The sequence below is a fragment of the Austrofundulus limnaeus genome, unplaced genomic scaffold (assembly GCF_001266775.1).
Source record: "Austrofundulus limnaeus strain Quisiro unplaced genomic scaffold, Austrofundulus_limnaeus-1.0 Scaffold0, whole genome shotgun sequence".
Classification (NCBI taxonomy): Eukaryota; Metazoa; Chordata; class Actinopteri; order Cyprinodontiformes; family Rivulidae; genus Austrofundulus; species Austrofundulus limnaeus.
This window is the reverse complement of record NW_013952402.1, coordinates 10,056,177-10,063,261: the sequence shown is the minus strand read 5'-3', so window position 1 is coordinate 10,063,261 and position 7,085 is coordinate 10,056,177.

Genomic DNA, 7,085 nt, shown 5'->3' with positions numbered 1-7,085 from the left:
ACCCTAACCTGAACCAAAACTTAATTCAGAGCATACCTCTAAACCTAACTAGTAGAGCACAGCAGAGCTGCAAAAAAAGTGAGAACCAGGAAAATGTCCTCACTTTACATCAAAGACCTCACTTTGATAGTAACTATTTTGCAAGCGGTCCTCACTCTGTAGCAGAAACAAGTACACACACACACAGATACACACACATGCAAACCGTTATAATCTTCTCCCACTTTTTCAGGAACACAGACAAAGGGACACAACCTCTTCCAAGGCCCCCCAGGGGCCCTAAGCACCTGGTGATAGGAACTATGGCAGGGGGGACATGAAGACATATTAATGTGCTGAAGACTTAATGAACCTGTATCTGAAGCAAAGGAGCGGGAATGTGAAGAGACGAGGGGAGGAGGGAGGGGAGGCGTTAACTTTATTAGTTTACAACAGATTAATGGGGATAATCATTTAAGTGATAGAGATGGATTACCCTTTCAAAGCTGGCCACAGCTACACACAGCAGCCCACCTACAGCCATGTAGCCCCCCTCTACACAAACACACACACAGACAACAAGAGCAGCTGATGAACCAGGTGGAAGAGATGAACTGTGGTTATACACGTGTCAAATAATGTCGTAAAGATTATCTGTCAGTCAGGTTTGGTCCGTCAGGTTTGACTCTTCTAATTTAATCCATTTTGTTGAATTACTTCTGGTCAAACTGATACATGAATAGACATTAATTATTATATTTTACTGTCACTGTATGCAGACATCAGTGTGCTCAACTTGGAGTGAGACCACAGTGCACTGTGAGGCGCTTCTATCTTCCCCTTTGGCCAAACCAGCTGGTTGTCTCTTGGCCGTTACTGGATGACTTCTCATTCTGCTGCTTCTTCAAGATCTATCTTACTTTAAGTTGTGAAGATTGGTTGTGGTTGACTTCCTTGTGGCTTCATCATGGTTGCCATTTACTTGAGGGATTCCAAGGTATTTGTATCTTTCCTGGACATCTGCCGCGTTGTCTTCGGGTAGTTTACCCCTCAGAAGTGACCACCTGTCCTCTCTTGGATACTGCACTGCAAGGCATGGCCCAGCTTCAAACCTGGGTTTAGATTGTTTGTATTAGCCCTTTTGGCCCAGGTCCAGATGATTTCTGGAACCCCAAGACCCCTGGTTCTATCTGGGCCAGGCTTCTCAGCCAGATTTGGGGTTATGTCACAAGTCATTTGCAGTGACTGTAATTATTTTTCACTACAACAACAGTAGTGAGCCACCAAACAACAAGCTAACATCAGCTATCAATAACTATCAGTAGCTTACTGTCCTCAGTCATCCTGCCCTCTCGTCTTAACCGTCATAATGCTGGATGGTCCAGTACAATCTTGGGTACTTTTCCTTTGAGTTTGGTGATTAAGGGTGTATTCACACCTGACACATTTGTGTGAAGTGTGAATACACTCATGCGAACCCTGGAGCAGACCAAACAACTGGACCGAGTCTCAGTCTGCTTCCATATGAACTCTGGTGCGGTTTGCTTCTGGTATGAATACAGACCAGCCTTGAACCAAACCAAATACAGAAAACATACAGTATGCCTTTTTGGACTGAAAGCATCATGGTAATGATTAGCCTTTCAGTGTTGCTAATGCTACCACTAGGCTACAAGCAATGAGCTGCTGTGGGTCAGGGAACGCAGAACATCTCATCACCTTTGGGTTGTGGCACACTTTTACCAACATCATCCCCAAATTATAAGTATATCTCCACAAAACTGCATTTGAATGAGTTGCTCTTGAAATTCATTACAGTATTGAACAGCACCATCTATCTTTTGGGGTCTCTTTTCTGCCCCTATCATTTTTATCCAATGGGATCAATAGCGTGGCTTTGTCTGAAACTTTTAGTCTGCTTTAAAAAGTGAACAATGTGAATGCAAACAGCACCAAACAAACAAAAATAAATAAATAAAGTCCGCTTTTGGTTCGGACCAAACAAGTGGACCRAAGGACTTTCCTGGTGTGAATATTCCCTAATATTATGATCCTGACCACATCCCGCCACACTGCTCAAAGCAAACACAACCAGAGCCAGGGTAGAATGAGGCCAGGCTGAGTGGAGCCAGGGTAGGCTTTGAAACCAGTATCCATTGGCTAAGAGGGTTCAAATCTACGCAGAACAGAAGTGGAAATAGAACATCACCTTGGTATGTTGCACTTGATGCTAACTTAACTTCTGGAGTTGGACTCTAGAGTTTTTTCCCATATCCCCATTAGGTTCTTTATGAAGGCTCTTAGTGTCTTGTTGATGTTTTACAATTTCAAGCACTCCAGCATCCTTGTGTGTGGCATTGCATCATAGGCTTTACTGTAGTCAACCCAGGCAGTGCACCGTTTTGTGTGTCTGGTCTTACAGCATTAAGCAATGGTTCTGTTGAACAGTAGCTCTGTGCTTGGCTCCTCTGTGTTGATATTAATTGAATTTATTTACTGAGCCATCTTAGCTGCTACAATGCCTTGCAGGGGCTCCCATGTTGTATAGAAGCAGCTGAATGTCCAGTTCTTGGAATGTGGAATATCAAGGAATCTGGTACCCATTCTAACCTAGGACACCTCAAATGCTGGGGACGTCAACATACTCCCTTGGATTCTTTGTACCAGCATCTCACCTCAACATTCTCCTTTTATGAGATGAGTTTTTCTTGTAAATATTCGAAAACAAAAGTTATACCATGGTCAACTTGGATGTTAGGCTTTAAAGTTTCCATAGCTCTTACATCCTTTTAGATTGCCTTCTTTCATTTGTTTTGCTTGTTTTACAGCATTTCAACAGTGCTAAACTCTCTTCCCTCATCCATAAAATGTCTTATTCTATTAGCTTATTGCTCATCAGTGTCCTGATTCTATCTTTAATGAATAATTCATACAATAAATACCTTATAATATACAGTATACTATTGTATTGTATCAGTTTTTGATGCTAATGCACCTTTTAATGAAATAGATTGTTGTTGGCAATGTGTTATATCGGCCACAAACCAGAGATGCATTACTCTGTGTGTCACTGCTGAGTCAGCATTTGTACTGCTTTCCTTTTTAAAGTTTCTTTTATATGTTTGTTTGGACTGCTTCAGCTATTTTAACCATTGTATGTCAAAATATTCAGTTTATTCAGGGCATTATGGTTTTGACTATGAAGTTTTGTCTTTTTTTTTGCACATTTATTTTTAAAATTTCTTAAGAGAAATAGCCAGATTTTGAAAAAACCTGAAATCTCCCTAATATATTCTGCTTTTAGCTACTGTTTTGAGTTTTAGTTTTTAGTAGGGGTGTCCCAATACCAGTTTATCTAATTAGTGCAGGGTACATATATTGAATCCTTTCTGAGTTAGAACTTAAACATTAAACATTGACTTTCAAAACACATTTCTTTTAATTGGAACAAGGTGGCTTCCTTACAGGCCTACATCCCCTCTGAATGGATTAAATCAAATATGCAGAGTGATACGTACTGTTGCAAATTTTTATAATAAATAAAAAAGCAAAACTTGTATAAATTTCTCAAACACAGAATTGAAAAAAATTCACTTGAAATGTAAACTGTAACACATTCAATGGAGAATTGATACTAGTATCCCAGTATTGATACTGGTATTGGTATTATATGAGTATGAGTACTTGTAAAAATGCTGAGTCCAGTACTTATACCAATATCATATTGAGACACCACTAGCTTTTAGCTATTGTTTTAAAGTTCTTAGCTTTTACCTTCCTGTTGCTTGTCTTATTATGTTTAATTAGCTCATTCTAGCTATAATAACTGCTCTCATTTTACCTTTTAGGTACTCTAATCATAGCCTTATTAATTTGACTACTATTTAGGACCCCCCCATTTGTTTTGCCCTTTTTTTTTAGCCTTTTTCTGATTGTTTTTAAAGTAGTAATTCARTTTCAACTTCATCAACAAATCCATCCAGGAAACTGTTAGTGGGAATCAAACTAATCTGACCCTCTATGAAGTTTCTCACAGATCCACAGTTGCCCCACAGTGAATCTTGGTTCTTACTAAGTATATGGATTTGGTCCGCAGCATCCTCTCAGCGCAGCTTGATCCCTGAGGCAACTCATCCTAATTCTTAATGAAACCTAAATGAATTCCGACCCTCAGCTTCTTGACAGTGGCAGCAAACACTCCATTCCTCAACTTTGCCACTCCTGACTTCATTATAGTCTTGCAGGATAAAATGGGATCTGTAAGCAATAACATAAAGGCTTCAGGGTTTGCAGCAGTAAATAAAGATTAGGCTAATGAAAATGTGAAGCGTGGCCCCGGCCTGTTGCTCAGCCTGCCAGGTGATTGAGTTTAACACTGATGGGAACTTGATGGAGGGACTGACTTCTCCCTGCAGAGAATTAAGGCGCCATTTTGTCACCCTTCGCTAGATGGATATTGTTCCTATCCACTGGCAATAAAAATGTCACACACATTACGCCTGCTCCGACACACTAACCTGTTTTATTCCAGACGATGTTGATTGCTGCCGTTCGGTCAAAGCCAYGAGCTTCTCTGAGGTGTACGTAATACACACCTAGACATGTAACGACCGATCCAAAATAAAAAGTGCTTTARCAGGTTTATGTATTTAAATGGTGGCAGTTTTATAGACGAGCCAACATGGATGTGAGCCCACATACTGACAAACACACCGTCCACCAGGAGCTTTAACTGTGCCTTCTTTTTGCTTCTGCTGTCTCCTTCCTGCTGCTGCACAATAGATCTCAGTGTCGGAGCATCTGACAGATTAAGACAGAGCACAGGTCCAACTGCATATGCACAGTGGATGCACGCGCGTACGCAGCCACGTGCGTGCACGCACACAAAAATTTACATCTAACAAAACAAAAAAAAAAATCAGTCTTTCCTTTCTGCTTCTCTGTTTTCAGCAACCCCCCTGTTTTTTCTACTACACACACAATTTTATCCTCCCCCTCCTTCATTTGACTTTACCTCCTCTGCCTTCTGCATCACATCCATGGTTACGGCGTACACACTGAATAAATAGTCCTCCTGCCTCAGACTGGATGGTTTGGATTAAAGTAAAATAAGTTCTACTGCAGACTGAGYTCAGTTTAAAGCCGAACTTTCTGTCACAAGTGCTTCGTATAAACACCACTTGAAACATAAGAGCGAGACATACATTAGGCTGACTGTTGATAGTGTTCTGCTGAGGCATTTATCTGGATCTTTCCAGTAAAAGAGAGAAAAAAAACACACAAAATAAACTAGTATGTTTATTTTCTCACCATGTTGCTTTTGAGTGTACCTGTAGTTTGTTGTTGTTGGGATGTTTATCCCAAATTTTGAAATGATACTTTTTCTCTCCCCAAAGCAGAGCATGTCTCTTCAATCCAACAACAAAACAGGACAAGAGCAAAAATGATAATACAATAAATTTAAATAACCTGGTAATGACAGAGTAAAACCTTTAAAGGAAAATAGCAAAAATCCAACAGTTTAGTTGTTCATTATTTTGCATTTATTTGAACTGTTAGCTTGTTGGGATTTTTTTATGCTAAAATTGMATTTGTTTTATCTTTGTAAAAATTTACATTCATCTGAGGAAAAGAAAAAACAATACGTCTTTGTGACATTCAAGGTAAATTCAAATTCTGTTGTCTGAAATACTCCTTGTGTTTAAAAGCTTTGATTTGGTCTAAAATGAAAAATGAAATAAAAATAAAATAAAAATAAAATAAAATAAAATAAATAAAAGAGTAGTAGATTAAGCCCTTTTCTCAGAACTGTATGAACAAAACTTAAGAAGCTCTTTCTTTTATGGTCATTTTATTATAGTCCTATATCATTTTAGTTGACTTATTTTTTTGTGCAACTCTTCTGAAAATGAACAGATTTAAAGCTGTTTGTTTGTTGTGTTTCATTTATTTAAAAGTAGAATGAAAACAAAACTATTTAAAATCTGGCCAGGAGCATAAATAGCATGTTGATATTTAAATTTTTATTATTTCTTGTGCCTATAATAGTGTTTATTTATTTATATATAAAGAACATTGGTAAAATCTTTTGTCAGTATATGTTAGTAAAATATTGTTTCACGTCATAAAGTAATCAACAACAGAAAATCTTCAAAATTGTGTCTATTATCCAATTTAACACATTGCTTTTGTTTCTTTTGTGTGAACAATGAACATCATGTGTCAACAGAAAACAAATATTACACCAGTTTACAGCTTTTTGACCATAAAAACAAAATGTGCTTGAAACTCATAAACATATTTTTTTTGCCCAGATGGAGTAAGCAATATATTTTTTAGCATTTTCTACAGTCATGGCTTAAAGACAAAGCTTCATTTGTCTAAAATGAGTATTTTATGTTTACCCTTGAATTATTTTTATATTTATTTTGAAAGAAAGTTTTAAAATATTCTATGAAAAGATAAAGGAAGTTCATTCTTTTAGGCATTCATTGTATTTTCATTATACTTTTTTAGACATTTGAAAACATCAAGCCGTGATTTTTATTTCTTTTCAAACAGGGATGTTTTGCAATTTAAATCAGAATATAACTAAACAGGAACTCTTTTTCCTGTGTGTAATAATAATTAAAAAGGAAGTCAATGTGCTGTAATACTGAAACTTTTAGTGACTGTAGAAGTTGTAAACTGAACTAAAATTAAATTCAATTAAATAAAAATGCAGACTTACTGAGAAGAATACAATCTTTAAATGCAGCATTTTTAAGCAGTACTTTATGACAACAGCATAACGGAGCTCCTCAAATTCTCTCATGGCTTTTGGCTTTAGCCCCCATGCCCCCTCCCAAAAATTATCAGTGGGCCCCATCTTGCCCCCAATTTTGAATGCAGCAGGTCCCTGAACCCCCTTTCAGCTTGATTTGAATGRCTGAATGATGGTTCAGACAAATACACTCTCGGAAGTTGTTTTCTTTAATAAGTTACTCTGATTGTCAAAGCTGCAGTGCTTAACTTCAGGTTACTCTCTTATTGTTTTTTGTCTGTTTGTTTTGTTTTGTTTTGTTTTCCTGTGCCAATCCTGCCAGGGGCCATTTCAGTGCTTCAGT